Source organism: Triticum aestivum, chromosome 5A, assembly GCF_018294505.1.
Source record: "Triticum aestivum cultivar Chinese Spring chromosome 5A, IWGSC CS RefSeq v2.1, whole genome shotgun sequence".
Classification (NCBI taxonomy): domain Eukaryota; kingdom Viridiplantae; phylum Streptophyta; class Magnoliopsida; order Poales; family Poaceae; genus Triticum; species Triticum aestivum.
In genome coordinates this window covers 573,317,417-573,335,311 of record NC_057806.1, presented here as the reverse complement: position 1 = coordinate 573,335,311, position 17,895 = coordinate 573,317,417, and positions in this window count along the sequence as shown.

Below are 17,895 nucleotides of genomic sequence, written 5' to 3'. Positions count from 1 at the left end.
GATCCAAATCAACTAAACCATAACCGATCATCACGTGAGATGGAGTAGTTTTCAATGGTGAACATCGTTATGTTGATCATATCTGCTATATGATTCACGCTCGAGCTTTCGGTCTCCGTGTTCCGAGGCCATATCTGCATATGCTAGGCTCGTCAAGTTTAACCTAAGTATTCTGCGTGTGCAAAAACTGGCTTGCACCCGTTGTATATGGACGTAGAGCTTATCACACCCGATCATCACGTGGTGTCTGGGCACGATGAACTTTGGCAACGGTGCATACTCAGGGAGAACACTTCTTGATAATTTAGTGAGAGATCATCTTATAATGCTACCGTTAATCAAAGCAAGATAAGATGCATAAAAAGATAAACATCACATGCAATCAATATAAGTGATATGATATGGCCATCATCATCTTGTGCCTGTGATCTCCATCTCCGAAGCACCGTCATGATCACCATCGTCACCGGCGCGACACCTTGATCTCCATCATAGCATCGTTGTCGTCTCGCCAATCTTATGCTTCTACGACTATCACTAGCGTTTAGTAATAAAGTAAAGCATTACATCGCGATTGCATTGCATACAATAAAGCGACAACCATATGGCTCCTGCCAGTTGCCGATAACTCGGTTACAAAACATGATCATCTCATACAATAAAATTTAGCATCATGTCTTGGCCATATCACATCACAACATGCCCTGCAAAAACAAGTTAGACGTCCTCTACTTTGTTGTTGCAAGTTTTACGTGGCTACTACGGGCTTAAGTAAGAACCAATCTCACCTACGCATCAAAACCACAATGATAGTTTGTCAAATAGACTCCGTTTTAACCTTCGCAAGGACCGGGCGTAGCCACACTCAGTTCAACTAAAGTTGGAGAGACAGTCGCCCGCAAGCCACCTATGTGCAAAGCACGTCAGGAGAACCGGTCTCGCATAAGCGTACGCGTAATGTTGGTCCGGGTCGTCTCGTCCAACAATACCGCCGAACCAAAGTATGACATGCTGGTAGGCAGTATGACTTATATCGCCCACAACTCACTTGTGTTCTACTCGTGCATATAACATCAAACCATAAAACCTAGGCTCGGATGCCACTGATGGGGAACGCAGTAATTTCAAAAAATTTCCTACGCACACGCAAGATCATGGTGATGCATATCAACGAGAGGGGAGAGTGTTGTCTACGTACCCACGCAGACCGACTGCGGAAGCATTGACGCAACATAGAGGAAGTAGTCGTACGTCTTCCCGATCCGACCGATCCAAGCACCGTTACTCCGGCACCTCCGAGTTCTTAGCACACGTACAGCTCGATGACGATCCCCGGGCTCCGATCCAGCAAAGCATCGGGGAGGAGTTCCGTTAGCACGACGGCGTGGTGACGATCTTGATGTTCTACCATCGCAGGGCTTTGCCTAAGCACCGCTACAATATGATCGAGGTGGAATATGGTGGCAGGGGGCACCGCACACGGCTAAGGAACGATCTCAAGGATCAACTTGTGTGTTCTAGGGTGCCCCCCTGCCTCCGTATATAAAGGAGCCAAGGGGGAGGGGGTGGCCGGCCAAGGAGGGCGCGCCAAGGGAGTCCTACTCCCTCTGGGAGTAGGATCCCCCCCCCCAATCCTAGTTGGAATAGGATTCCTCGAGGGGGGAAAGAGAGAGAGAGGGGGCCGGCCACCTCTCCTTGTCCTAATAGGACTAGGGGAGGGGGGAAGCGCGCAGCCCACCTTGGGCTGCCCCTTTCTCCTTTCCACTAAAGCCCACTAAGGCCCATATAGCTCCCGGGGGGTTCCGGTAACCTCCCGGTACTCCGGTAAAATCCCGATTTCACCCGGAACACTTCCGATATCCAAACATAGGCTTCCAATATATCAATCTTTATGTCTCGACCATTTCGAGACTCCTCGTCATGTCCATGATCACATCCGGGACTCCGAACAATCTTCGGTACATCAAAATGCATAAACTCATAATAATTGTCATCGTAACGTTAAGCGTGCGGACCCTATGGTTCGAGAACAATGTAGACATGACCGAGACACGTTTCCGGTCAATAACCAATAGCGGGACCTGGATGCCCATATTGGCTCCTACATATTCTATGAAGATCTTTATCGGTCAGACCGCATAACAACATACGTTGTTCCCTTTGTCATCGGTATGTTACTTGCCCGAGATTCGATCGTCGGTATCCAATACCTAGTTCAATATTGTTACCGGCAAGTCTCTTTACTCGTTCCGTAATACATCATCCCGCAACTAACTCATTAGTTGCAATGCTTGCAAGGCTTATGTGATGTGCATTACCGAGAGGGCCCAGAGATACCTCTCCGACAGTCGGAGTGACAAATCCTATTCTCGAAATATGCCAACCCAACATCTACCATTGGAGACACCTGTAGAGCTCCTTTATAATCACCCAGTTACGTTGTGACATTTGGTAGCTCACAAAGTGTTCTTCCGGCAAACGGGAGTTGCATAATCTCATAGTCATAGGAACATGTATAAGTCATGATGAAAGCAATAGCAACATACTAACGATCGGGTGCTAAGCTAATGGAATGGTCATGTCAATCAGATCATTCAACTAATGATGTGACCTCGTTAATCAAATAACAACACTTTGTTCATGGTTAGGAAACATAACCATCTTTGATTAACGAGCTAGTCAAGTAGAGGCATACTAGTGACACTAAGTTTGTCTATGTATTCACACATGTATTATGTTTCCGGTTAATACAATTCTAGCATGAATAATAAACATTTATCATGATATAAAGAAATAAATAATAAATTTATTATTGCCTCTAGGGCATATTTCCTTCAGATACCAATTCTCATTATCAATGGCATATTTTCTAATCTTCTTAAGCTTCAGGCGCATTGCATCCATCTTCAAGCGCATTGCATTCATCTTCGTCTTGTGATCATCGATGACATCGGCAACATACAAATCCAACGTCATCTTCTCTTCTTCAATGTCATATTCTCTTCTTTAATTCCTTTAATTTTTTCTTTCAAATACTCATTTTCTTTTTCAACTAAATTTAACTTCTCGACAAGAGGGTCGGTTTCAAATTCCGGTTCACATACCTCCTAGATTAAAATATCTCTATGTCAACTTGATGGCCATAATTGTCATAAATGCAAAATGCAACAAATAGTTATGAAAGAGAATTTACCACATCTGAATCATAAAGCGGGCGAGGGCCGACGGGGACGGACATCAAGACGATTGCACTATGTATAAGAAACAATCATACAAAGTAAGAAATTATACATACCAACTATATAAATCATACAATCATACAAATAACTATATAAATCAAGTACAACATAAAAATTTGAATATCTAATAATCATTATCGGCAATGATGTGCTCATCATCATCATTAATAAATCCATCATCATCATCACTATCCGTAATGACGTGCTCATCATCATCATTAATAAATGCATCATCATGTGGAAGGCCACCTTTACATAATCGTTCAAGCATTGACAGGTCATCTACAGCAGTAACTTCTTCTTCCGGCTCTTCTTGTTCCGGCTTAGGGGTGAAGTCGGATTCACTATCGTTGTCTGCTTCAATGTTCTGGGGTGGAGTAGAGCGGTTCTTGAAACGTTTTTTGGAAAGACGTGTTTCTTGGAAGAATTCTCCTTTGTCATATGTGTCTTGGCTAATTTGAGGTTCATAATCATCTTCATTGGGGGGAGGTGTTCTAACATGTGGCGGCACTTCATAAACGACATCCTAACCACTAAGATTTGGATCACTTTGACAGGCCCACGGTAGATAGAAAACTTGGGTTGCCTGTTGAGCCGCAATATAGACATCAGGAACATCCAAATGGGTGCTTTGTTTGATTTCGACTAACCCTATATGTTCATGAGTCCTTCTAGTCTCCCTCGGGTGGAACCAATAACATCTGAAGACTACGGCGTTTGGTGGGTTTTCACCATAGAATTGAAGTTCATAAATTGCTTCAACTCTTCCATAATACTCGATACCTCCTTCGCCGATAGCAAAGAAACAACAATTTGTAGACTTTCGGTTGGCCCTAGATAGCTCTTTTCCATAGGTACGAAAGCGATACCCATTGATGTCGTATATATAATACATAAATAGTTGATCCCCATTAAGTCTGATTCTCTCAACATGCAGCCCTCCACATCATCAAGTGTGCCACATCATCATCCACTAGAACTATTTGGTAGCACATGCATACCCCAATTTAATTGTTCAATCTCCAATAGTCCAATGTACATGCATACTCTTTGTTCACATATAATTACTTTCGATTTAGATCATTTCATTCATATAGAATGTATCCAAAATTAATCTTTAAAAGCCCGCAGCAACGCGCGGGGAAATCACCTAGTTTGTCAAATGAACGAACCTTATAGTCAAAACCATTACCTACTTGTCTCAATTCGGCATCCATAATCTCTGAATTAGCCTACAAGTTTAATACGAAAGGATTGTTGCATTAGTCGCAAATTAGCCAAAGAAATGAAAGGGTCTAATGGAAATTACCATTTTTTTGAACCAAGAGATGAAACCGGGATATTCGGCTCCTTGCTTTGCCAGAAGCTCATACTCTTCGACGGAATCCTTTTGGATCATCGCTCCATACAAGAATATGGCGACGTATCGACTGCATCAAATATCCAGGAATAAGAGCAATTTAAAGGAATTAGAAGTTGCGAAACAATGTACCGAGATCTTACTCGATGTACGGCCGCACTTCTGTTAGGTTGTTGAAGAGATACAGCAAAATGGTCCGCCATTCTTCAACATCCAACGATATTGGTTTCCAACCACTGGCTGGTGCGAGATTTCTTTGAATAGGCTGAGGTTAGATCCATCCTTTTTAGGCTCGTCAGCATTGTACCGAGGCTTCGGATTATGCAAATGACGATTTTTGGCTTCGTAGTGTGCTGTCACAAAGTTTGCCGCCTCCTCAGTGATGAATGCCTCCACCATCGATGCTTCTATTCTACGTTTATTTTTACATTTTGCTCGAAGCGTCTTCTGCATCCTCTCAGTTGAGTAGCACCAACGATTTTGCACCGGCCCCCCAATCGTGCCTCGGTCGGGAGATGTAAAATCAAGTGTTGCATTGGATTAAAGAAGCTTGGCGGAAAGATCATCTCTAACTTGTAGATCAACTCCAGCGTCAACTGTTCCATTTCTTCTAGGAGGCCAGGCGATAGTTCTTTCGCACAAATAACACGGAAGAAATAGCTCAGCTCTGCCAGTACTAGCCATTCATCCTCAGGGATGAAGCCATGCAACATCACCGGCATTATCCGCTCAATCCATATGTGCCAATCATGACTTTTTAGACCAAATATTTTCAATTTTTGAAGACTCGCTCCCCTCTTTAGATTTGCTGCATACCCATAGGGGAACATCAACTGTATTTTCACCCACAAAATAATTTCCTTCATAGCTAGCCTTCCAAGATTGAACCATGCCTTTCGCTTCGTCCAGTTCCCCTTTCCTTTCGGTTCTTTCATGTTTTGTAATGGTCTATCACATAGCTCCTCTTGATCTACTCTAGCCGTAGTATCATCCTTTGATTTCCCCTCTATGCCGAACAATGTACCAAAAACCGCTTCGGCAATATTCTTTTCAGTGTGCATCACGTCGATGTTGTGTGGGCAAAGGAGGTCTTTGAAGTAAGGCAGATCCCAGAAGTATGTCTTGTGAGTCCAAGCGTGTTCCTTATTATACCCCTTGAAATACCCTGGACGCTCTGGATCTGGCTCAAGAGCGTTTAATTGATCTAGGGTCTATTGGCCTATCAACGCAGGTGGTGCAGAGTGTTTGACAACTCTACCTTTGATGAAGTTCTTCTTGTCTTTCCTGAACTTATGGCCGGATGTAGAAACGGTCTATGCAAGTCGAAGCAACTATACTTGTGCCCTGCCGTCAGCCAACGAAACTCAAGAGCTCCCTTGCATGTGGGGCACGGGAACCTTCCATGCACACACCAGCCAACGAATAGCGCATATGCCGGCAAGTCATGCGTCGAGTACATGTACCAGGCACGCATTATGAAGTTCTCTTTGCTAAAGGAGTCATATGTCTTGAACCCATTATCCCAAGCTTCTTGCAATTCGTCCTTAAGCGGCTGCATGTACACATTCATATTCTTCCCTGGATAGTTGGGCCCTGGAATTATCAACGTCAGGAAAATGTTCTTTCTTTGCATAATCTGCCCTGGAGGGGAGATTGAGTGGAATGACAAACATGGGCCAACAGCTGTATGGGGTTGCCATCTGACCAAACACACTGAACCCATCTGTGCTGACGGCGACTCGAGGATGCCTTGGATCTGTCGTTTTTTCCTTATGTAAAGCATCGAAGCGCTTCCACGCTTCACCATCCGATGTGTGCACCATCATCACATTACCATCTGCATCTAGTTCGGTTCTTTTGCCCGTTTTGTGCCATGTCATCTGTCTGGCCGTCTCTTCGACCATGAAAAGACGTTGAATTCTTGGTACGATTGGCATATACCAAAGAACATTAACGGGTATTTTGGTCTGCGTCTTCTCACCCATACCGTTGTCTACCACAACATACCTAGAAGAATTGCAAATGGGACAATAGTTCAAGTCCTCATACTGAAGCCTAAATAAGACACATCCTTTCTCACAGGCCTGTATCTTCTCATAGGGCATCTTAAGAGTACGGAGGATTTTTGTAAGTGCATCTAGTGCCACCCCTAGTTGGTTTTGGAGTACTGACAACAAACCTGGTTGAGGGACCAATGTGTCGGATTTCGGGTTCCGGCAGATCCTTAAGGTTCGAACACTGGGGTGCGCACGGAGATTACGCCTTCTACCTCCCCGTCTCGCAAAGATCTAAACTACCAAAAGAACTGCTCAAGGGACGCAAGATTTATACTGGTTCGGGCCACCGTTGTGGTGTAATACCCTACTCCAGTGTGTGGCTGGTGGATTGCCTCCTGGGGCTGATGATGCACAATACAAGGAAGAACAACCTCGCGAGGGTCTGTTCTTGGCTGGGGTGATGAACTGCTAGGAGGAGTTCAGTCACCCTTCTCCCTCTCTCACTCTCTCTGGTTTGCTTTTACTTGTCGACCGTTCGAACGAACTCCCCCCGAACCGAACCCCCTTGCTATGTGGGTGGCTGGTCCTATTTATAGAGGCCCTGGTCCTCTTCCCAAATATCAAGCGGGAAGGGAGCCAACAATGGCGGGCTAATTTGAAGGGGGACAGCAAGTATCAACTATCCTGACAAAAGCAGTCTTCGCCTGCGCAAAGCTCTGGCGATGACGCCGTCTTGGGCTCCACGGTGACCTTCGTCTCGTAGTCCTCCTGGTGTTGGTCTCGTTGCACTGAAACGGTAACCTTTGCCTGATGCCTCGATACTCCGTGGCTGCGCCTTGCCCCCTTTGCACCAAAGAGGAAAGAAGGACGCTGCGCGCGCTGGCGCCCGCCTGGCGCCCTGAGTCGTCATGGCTTGCGTCACGGGCACCTCGCGAGGTACCCCGCCTTGATCTCTCCGCCTCCTCGCGAGCCAGCCTGATGAGGCTGTGCCTGAGGAAGCTCCATGCCGTCCGCCTCGCGAGGCTTGGCCCCTCGCGAGGGTCTTGAGTCTTGTGCTGATGAAGATGGGCCGCGCTGGGCCTCCTTTGAGCCACGCCGCAGGCCACAGGCAGGCAAGTCTGGGGACCCCCGTTCCCAGAACGCCGACACAATGTGTTTGTGAGAATTGCAGGATAACATAGGTAGTAGTCCCTCATTGATTCGGTTTTCCTACTGGAGATGACCCCTAAAAATGTACGAAGACATTGAAGACAAAGGTGGTATGTGAAGATATTCACATTAAAGACTATGACAAGAGAAGACATCGCGTGAAGACTGTGGAGTGTGAAGACTTAGATGTTTCGTTGTTTCCATTTCTTCTTTGTTGAGACATAGGAACCATCGTACTGTTAAGTGGGGTCCCAGTGAACAAAGTCAGAGTGACTGAAGTGATGCTTAAACAAAATCCTATGTCTTCGAGCGAAGACAATGAGAGCAAATCTTATCCAGAGCTGGATGAGTCAGCTTTACTTGTAGCCCAAGTAAAGTTGTCGCGTGTGTTTGAAATCTGACCGTTGGAACATGTGTCAGTTCCTTAGTGACCCAGGGTCATTTCGGACAAATCGGGTCGGGTTGCCTAGTGGCTATAAATATCCCACCCCTACACCATAAATTGGTTAGCTGCTCAGAGTTAGTGCACGACTTTTGTCGTTTGAGAGCAACCCACCTCAAAGCCTTTGAGAGAGAAATCCTTGCAAGGACAAAGCCCTAAACACCCAGAGCCAAAGAGTGTTAGGCATCACTGAAGTCTTCTTGTCTGTGTGATCTGAAGACTTGTTACACTTGAGGACTGTAAATCCTCCAGCCGGTTAGGCGTCGCGTTCTCAGCATCCAAGAGTCATTGTGGATCGCCGGTGAACGAAGTCTGTGAAGGTTTGGAAGTCTACCTTGAAGACTTACCAGAGTGATTGGGCGAGGACTGGGTGTCCTTAGCTCAAGGGGAATAAGGTGAAGACACGGTCTTCTGAGTTAAATCTCAGCCTCCCTAACCAGACGTACAGTTGTCATAGCAACTGGAACTGGTCCAACAAATCATTGTCTTCAACGAGCAACTGGTTCTATCCTTCCCATCTCTTTATTTACAGTTGGTCCATGTGAAGTCATTGCATGTTTGCATTATCTATTTGTCTTCACTATGTGACTGCTTGTTCTGATTGGCTTCATACTGTCTCCCATCTTGATCCATACTGCCTAGCTGCTATTAGTCTTTGTGCTTTCGCTTCATTGAATACTTAACTATCGCTTGCCTAGTGTAGTCTACCTTCCGTTGCATGTTAATAAGTTCATTTCTATCGATTGTCTTCGAAACTTTCATGTTTTGAAGACTTTCATAAAAATCGCCTATTCACCCCCCTCTAGTCGATAACAAGCACTTTCAATTGGTATCAGAGCGAGGTACTCCCTTGTTCTGTGTGATTCGGTTTAACCACCTGGAGTTTTAGCTATGTCGATTGCAGGGATAATCAAAGTCTCCGCTGCATGCCCGTCTTCGATGGAACTGAATATCTTTACTGGAAGAATAAGATGCACATGCATCTTGAAGCCATTGATGTCGACCTCTGGTATGTCGTCAAGAATGGTGTTCCCAAGGCTGGTGAAGGTGTCACCACTGCTGATGTCAAGAAGTTCGTTCAACTGGATTCCACTACCAAGAACATCATTTGCGGTCATCTGACCAAAAGGCAGTAAGGCCATGTGAGTGCTCTGGAAACATCTAAGCTAGTCTGGGACTGGCTCTCCAAGGTCAACAAAGGCATCTCAACCCAGAGAGGTCAAAGGATCAGTGTCCTTCGCAACCTCTTCAACCGCTTCAAGAGAAATGACAATGAGAATGTTCAGCTCACATTTGATTGCCTCACTAACATCACGAATGAGGTTCAAGCTCTCGGCGCTACTGAGATCACCAAGCACGAAATCGTCAAGACACTCCTGAGATCACTTGACAGCTCGTTTGACACCCTAGCCCTGATGATTCAAGAACACCCTGACTTCAAGAGACTCGATCTGTCTGCCATACTTGAAAGGCTCAACACACATGAGTTTTAGCTTTCTGAGAAAAGAGATATCTACGGTCCCAACCATGTCCGAACTCGTGCCTTGAAGGCAAAAGTTGTTTCCTCATCTGAAGAAGAATCTGACTGCAGTTCTGATGATCCTAAAGACATTGGAAAGGAGCTTGCTATGCTTGTGAAGAAGTTCCAAAAATTCACCAAGAAGAAAGGCTTCAGAAAGTCTTCACGATCCAGCTCAAGGAATGATGAAGTTTCTGCTCATGACTACAAGAAGAGAACATGCCACAAGTGCAAGAAACCTGGTCACTACATCTCTGAGTGTCCGCAGTGGGACAATGAGAACAACAACAAGAAGAAGAAGAGCAAGGAATATGATTCTGACGACAAGAAGAAGAAGACATACTCAAAATCTTCTTCCAAGTCTTCCTCAAAGTCTTCATCACATAAGAAGAGCTCATCTGGCAAGGCTCGTGTGTTTGTTGGCAAGGAAATGGATTCAGAGGAGGAGTCTGCTTCTGAGGAGGCGGAGGTGGAGTCTGAGGAGGAGTCCGATTCTGGCGTTGCAAGTCTAGCTACAGCCTACGTTGCCAAGTCCATCTTCAACACCGAAGACAATGACTTCGTCACCAACGTCGATGCTACTGACAAGGACAACTCCACTCCCACCTATTGCTTCATGGCACGCGGTGCCTAGGTAAACTCACGCAATACTCACTATCAAACATCCAGTGAAGATGACTCTGATTGTGATTCCAAACCCAGCTACAATACACTTGCTAAAATTGCAACTGAACAACAGAAAGCTAAGGAACATATTCAAAAACTGTTAGACAAAAGCGATGACCTGTTGGATGCTGAAATGACTCGATCTCGATCCTTAATGGAAGACACAAAAAATCTTCATGTTAAGTATGAGGAACTAGAAAATTGTCATGAAACGCTCTCAACAACTCATGAAAAGCTTTCCTATGATTATCTTCAATGGAAGCAAGAACTTGAGAAATTGAGAGCGGCTCATGAAGATCTTCAAAAGGAAAACGAGTCACTTCACGCTGAACAGATCAGTCCCGCTCAGGAAGGATTTGAACCACCATGTCTTAAATGCCTTGAGCGTGATGACGCTACTTCTGTTGCTGAATGTTCTACTGCTGCTACTGTTGCAATATCTTCAACTGTTGATGTGGAAACTAACCCCTCTGCTGAGTATGCCACCGCCATTGCCGATGAAAATGCTAGGTTGAAGACATTGCTTGAAACAGGGATGTACAAAAGTCTGAAAGGGCATCAGACACTATGTGATGTCCTCAAAAGGTAGATTCTGAACCGAAACCCTAGGAAAGAGGGTGTTGGGTTCGAAAGGAAAATGAATGTTGATGGCTCTTACTGGAAACCTGAGTAGTACCCCAAAACCACATGGGTTGCTGCAAAGGAACCTTCAGTGGATCCATCCACCCTATCTGGCTTCACTTGTGCTAATTCCATCATCATTGATGAATCCTTTGATGCAAACTATAAACTGTTTAAGAATCAGAATGGTGAAGTGTTTGCCAGGTATATTGGTACTAACTGCAGGAATGGGCCACTTATGAAGAAAGTCTGGGTGCCGAAAAGGTGTCTGGAGAATCTTCCTGTGAATGTCGTCACAAGGGAAGAAGACAAACCCCAGACCACAGGCTTCATATGGTCCAAAGGCTTCATACAGACAGAGGACTCACCTGAGTCGCACTAACACAAATGTTTTGTAGGGAAACTGTAAGTGCATCTAGTGCCACCCCTAATTGGTTTTGGAGTATTGACGACAAACCAAGTTGAGGGACTAATGTGTCTATGAGAATTGCAGGATAACACAGGTAGAAGTCCCTCATTGATTCGGTTTTCCTACCAGAGATGACCCCTAAAAATGTATGAAGACATTGAAGTCAAAGGTGGTATGTGAAGACATTCAAATTGAAGACTATGATGAGAGAAGACATCGCGTGAAGACTATGGAGCGCGAAGACTTAGCAGTTTCGTTGTTCTGTGTTTTTCTTTGTTGAGTCATAGGAACCACCGTACTGTTAAGTGGGGTCTGAGAGAACCAGTCAGAATGACTAAAGTGATGCTTAACCAAAATCCTATGTCTTCGAGTGAAGACTATGAGAGCAAGTCTTGTCCAGAGTTGGATAAGTCAGCTTTGCTTGTAGCCCAAGTAAAGTTGTCGTGTGTGTTTGAAATCTGACCGTTGGAACACGTGTCAGTTCCTTAGTGACCCAGGGTTATTTTGGACAAATCAGGTCGGGTTGCCTAGTGGCTATAAATAGCCCACCCCCTACAACCATAAACGGTTGGCTTCTCAGAGTTAGAGTACGGCTTTTGTCGTTTGAGAGCAACCCACCTCGAAGCCTTTGAGAGAGAATTCCTTGCGAGGATAAAGCCTTAACCACCCAGAGCCAAAGAGTGTTAGGCACCACTGAAGTCTTCCTGTCTGTGTGATCTGAAGAATTATTACACTTGAGGACTGTGAATCCTCCAGCCGGTTAGCCATCGCGTTCTGAGCATCCAAGAGTCATTGTGGATCGCCGGTGAACGAAGTCTGTGAAGGTTTGGAAGTCTACCTTGAAGACTTACCAGAGTGATTGGGCGAGGTCTGTGTGACCTTAGCTCAAGGGGAATACGGTGAGGACTGGGTGTCCTGAGCTGCGTGTTCAGGACTGGGTGTCCGGGACTGTGTGTCCTCAGGTTTAAATACCTAGCCTCCCTAACCAGACATACAACTATCACAGCAGTTGGAACTGGTCCAACAAATCATTGTCTTCAACGAGTCACTGGTTTCATCCTTCCCTTCTCTTTACTTACTGTTGGTCCTTGTGAAGTCATTGTATGATTGCATTATCTTTTGTCTTCACTGAGTGACTGCTTGTTCTGATTCGCTTCACAATATCTTCCTACCTGAAACCCGGAGAAGTGGGAACGACCACCCGACAATCCATGCATGCGTGGGAACGTGGGACAACTCCAACTATGTTGCATGTTTGCCACGTGTTCCTCAGATGTGAACCGCTAGGGGCACCTGCGTAATTGCGCCATGCCGCACACTTCCTTATAAATACATGTCCCCTGCGGTCAAGAAAACCTTCGTCATTGCTATGGTGTCGTGACGACAATCTGTTCAAGCGCAACTTCCAGTTTGCCAAGAATTCGGCCAAGCAAAACAAGAAGTCATGGGGACTTAACTTCAACCCTGGCCCTTCTGCTCCCCGTGCCGATGGCACCCGCGAAGCTGAACCCAATCTTGTTGGGCCCTTCTACAACCTGGAAGGTCTCATCACTCATATCAAGGTTCAAGGGACAGCCGAGGATGAGCCTGCAGATGACGCTGAGTCTGATGAAGCGCCTGCATCGCCGAAGCCAAAGAAACTGAAGAAGCCTAAAGCTTCAAAGCCTGCCTCAGCACCAAAAATCTCACGAGCGAAGCCACTGGCTACTGTACCTCCTGAAGACAGTGTGCAGTCTGAAGATTTGTCACACATCTTCAAGCCCTCGAAAGTAAAGATGCCTTTGCAACACACCAGCCAAGAACTGACTGCTGCTGCTATTCTGCGCAACGACGCCATTGATCTGTTCAGCGATGAAGATCTTACAGATGACGCTCTTGAGCAACTGATCAAGAGCAAAGAAGAAGCAGAAATCTTCAATGATTTGCCTCTCTTTGATGTTGCAATCATCCATAACTTCATTGATAAGTGGTTTGACACGCCCAACCTCAGCTTTGAAGATCTGCAACTTCCAATTGGCCTCAGTGTCGCCTTCACTGGCACCATTGCTTCTGAGCTAACTCTAGCTCAGCGCATCGTTGAACTGAAGCAAAAGATCGACTATGAGAAAGCTCAGTTCAAAAAGCACATGGCCAAGCTCAGCGTGCAAGATGTCAAAAACTTCCAGTTCATGCTGCACGAGCTCAAGGAAGCCTTTCTCAAGAAGCGTGAAGAAGCTAAAGGCTCTCGTGAGCGCATGAAGATCCTGGCAGACACGTGTGTGCAAGCCTACAATGAGGCTGAGAAGCGTAAGGCTCTTGGTCGCCCTGGCATCGATCCCAGGATGGCTGCAAAGAAGAAGAAGAAGCCAGCTGTGGCCGAACCCGAAGCACCAAGGCAGGAAGCACATCCTATTGTCTTCCCAGCCAGCATGACTGGCTCGAAGCCAAAGGTCAGGTCAACCACTTCAGAACTGAAGAAGACGAGGACTGCTGAGGCTTAAGCCAGAAAGAGGAAACATCCTGAAGCCTCTGATGCTGCTCCCTCCAAGAATAAGCGCAAAACCAAGAAGGATCGGGCTGCTCCCACAGAGCCCTTAGTTGTTGAACCTATCTCAATGGTTTGCCCTGCATCTGCACACCAAGAGCGCCAACTGATTGTCCATGAGCCTGCTTCCATAGAGGCTCATGAAGCTGAAGACATTCCAGCAGTTGATCCCACCGCTGCTGAAGACATTGGTCACCATGACAATGTTGAAGATGATGTAGTTCTTCCTCAGATCGAGCACAACTTCGTATCATCGCCTGTTCTCACGAACAGCGAACTCATCAGCATTGGTCGTCCTCTGACGCCAATTGCTCAGGATGCATCATGGGCTGATCACCCACAACAACAAGACACTCCGAGTACTCAACAACAACAAGTCCCACCACCCCAGCGAGAAGAAGAAGATGACCTTGAGGCCCAGCAAACTCCATCTCCAAAGGCGTCGCCAGCGTTGCGCAGGCTTCGCAAAGGACCAAGGCCTCAAGTCCCTCTATTGAGCGTTCCAAAAGGAGAAGTGCACCACCAATCTGTTGCACGTCAAGTGTTTCTAGATGCCACTCCTACTGTGACTGAATCTGAAGCCAAACTGGCTAAAGATGTTCCTTCTACATCAGCCGATGAAGAAGAAGCCCCAAGAGTTGCTACACCCCCGTCTCACCAAGATGTTGTTCTCAAGGAGAACGTGACCGACCCTCCAGCTTCTGAAGTGGAGGTTGAGATTCCTGAGGCTGCCACCACCAACACCAATGAAGCCAATGACGTAGTCATGGCTGAAGCAAATGTGGATCCTGCACCTGAAGTAAATGTGGCCCCTGAAGCCCATGAAGACAATGCCAATGCCCCTATTCCCCCTCCAAGACCTCACACAATGGAGCTGGCATTTGATCATGGTCAGCAAGTTACGGTTCGATGGCCCATTCTGACTCCTCCGCCTGTTGCTGGTCCACAATTTGAGTACCACGTCGAGCACAGGCCTCAAGTCCAAAAGCCCAAGCCAAGACTTCCACGTTTCCCAGGCACTACCACTTCACCTGGGGTCTTCAATGCGAATGGCTTCGTGGCACATAATACCTTCTTCAACAGCTCCAAGAACCCTTATACCAAACCACGCATTTCTTCAGATCAGTTCTGGAGCTATCAGCAGTGCAGCTACTATTCTTGTGTCCTATACAATCAAGGGCGCATATTTCCACATATGCGCCTCGACTCTGAAGCTATGGCTGGTCTGCCCTGCCTCGAAGAAGCATTGGACTGTTTCAGAGATGCTGGTCTACTGCAGTTCATCGCCGACAAGGAGCACTGGAATGAAGAATTGTTGCTTCAATTCTATGCCACTCTTCATATTCGAGGCTACAACAGGGATCCGAAGACTTGGGTCCTTGAGTGGATGACAGGCAATATCCATCATGAAGCTAAAGCTCTTGATATCATTGAGCTCACAGGCCTGCACACTCCTGGTGAATACTATGAACCAGGTTGTCAACAACATCAATATGCCTTGGAAAACATCTTTCAGAAGCCAGAACCCAACATGAGTCAAATGCTGAGCATGATGAAGCCTTTGCCTCCAGATGCTGAATATCCTAAGGAATTCTTTGTTGAAGACCTAGGGTACCTGCCTCGCACCATCTACCACATCATCAGGAAGACTCTATGGCCTGTGAAAGGACACTCATCTGCAGCAAAGCTTGAAGGAGCAATGAAGACTTTGGTTTTCTATATCTTCAATGGCATCAGCTTCAATGCTCAAGACTTCTTCATCAGGCAGTTGGCTGCGTCTGGCTCCGACATCTTTGGGTTGAAATTCTATGCTCCGTGGGTCATGCGTCTGATCAAGCGTCACTCAGCCTTCAACTATCAGCCGTCTGCGCGCAATCATCTTATATTCTTGCCCGAGGTTGATCTGTCAGTTGAAGCCATTTCCCTAGAGCCTGCTAGGGATCCCATTTATCTTCATAATGTTGATCACCAAAGCTTCACCCAGCCCATTGAAGGAATTCCAGCAGTGTCTCGTGTTTATCCCCTTGTTGGCAACACACGTGCCCCGCGTGCTCAAACTAACGCCACTGGTAGCACTATTGCGCAAAGGCCTCAAAGACGATCTCGTGTCCTCAATGACCGAGAGCTTCTCGTCGCACTGCATCAGAAACATGATAAGCATCATGACTGGCTTAAGCGTCAGATGCAAAGCCTCTTGGTGGATGTCAACCGCATTCGCAATCTTGCCACCAAGAATGCCTTTGTTGCCCATGAAACCTGTCGGCGTACATGGAAAGGGCTGACGCTTATGTGTTCTGAAGATGATCTTCAAGAGGATGGATTCTCTGAACGCTTCAAGTTTGACTCCACACCTCCAAGAAGGACTGTGCTGCGACGAACTCCGTCTCTTGAAGACTCTGAGTTCTCTTCCTCCGCGGCAACTGTGAATGCCAGAGTGATCGATGACGAAGACGATGCTACTTCACCGCCCCCTACTTCTGCACGCATCGACACTACCCCACGTTCGTCTGCACCGCCTAACAACACCGACGACCATGCTGCTTCACCTACTCCTCATGGGAACAAGTAGACGCTCTATGTCTTCGAACCTTTTTGGTCCTTACTGACAAAAGGGGGAGAAGCATATGAGTTTGATAGTCTTCAAGCGGGTCCATATGGGTGGTTGCTTTATATTTTGCCTAGTGTTTACAACTCTCGTTTTGATACATTTGGTTCTTTGAGTTGTAACACTTAAAACTCGATGGTCGTCTGCTACTTATTTGCTATTCTGCGATGCGATGATAAATTCCGCACTTAGATCATTTTGCAGACGTCCATTTTTCATTGTGCATGTCAATATCTTCACATATTTTTTTTGCATGATGAATTGTCATCATAAGTTGAAAAGGATCTCCACAAGTACAACCTGCCATGTACATTTGCATACCAAAAGCAAATTACTTATATGCACATCTTCAGGGGAAGCCTTTGCCACTTATGAAGACAATAACCTATCCTTTACAATTTCACATATTTTATTCCCCGTTGAAAACTTCAACTAGTTTGTCATCAATCACCAAAAAGGGGGAGATTGTAAGTGCATCTAGTGCCACCCCTAGTTGGTTTTGGAGTATTGAAGACAAACCTAGTTGAGGGACTAATGTGTTTGTGAGAATTGCAGGATAACACAGGTAGAAGTCCCTCATTGATTCGGTTTTCCTACCAGAGATGACCCCTAAAAATGTATGAAGACATTGAAGTTAAAGGTGGTATGTGAAGACATTCACATTGAAGACTATGACGAGAGAAGACATCGCGTGAAGACTATGGAGCGCGAAGACTTAGCAGTTTCGTTGTTCTGTGTTTTTCTTTGTTGAGTCATAGGAACCACCGTACTGTTAAGTGGGGTCCAAGACAACCAGTCAGAATGACTAAAGTGATGCTTAACCAAAATCCTATGTCTTCGAGTGAAGACTATGAGAGCAAATCTTGTCCAGAGTTGGATAAGTCAGCTTTGCTTGTAGCCCAAGTAAAGTTGCTGTGTGTGTTTAAAATCTGACCGTTGGAACACGTGTCAGTTCCTTAGTGACCCAGGGTTATTTCGGACAAATCAGGTCGGGTTGCCTAGTGGCTATAAATAGCCCACCCCCTACAACCATAAACGGTTGGCTGCTCAGAGTTAGAGTACGGGTTTTGTCGTTTGAGAGCAACCCACCTTGAAGCCTTTGAGAGAGAATTCCTTGCGAGGATAAAGCCCTAACCACCCAGAGCCAAAGAGTGTTAGGCATCACTGAAGTCTTCCTGTCTGTGTGATCTGAAGACTTATTACACTTGAGGACTGTGAATCCTCCAGCCGGTTAGGCGTCGCGTTCTGAGCATCCAAGAGTAATTGTGGAGCGCCGGTTAACGAAGTCTGTGAAGGTTTGGAAGTCTACCTTGAAGACTTACCAGAGTGATTGGGCGAGGTCTGTGTGACCTTAGCTCAAGGGG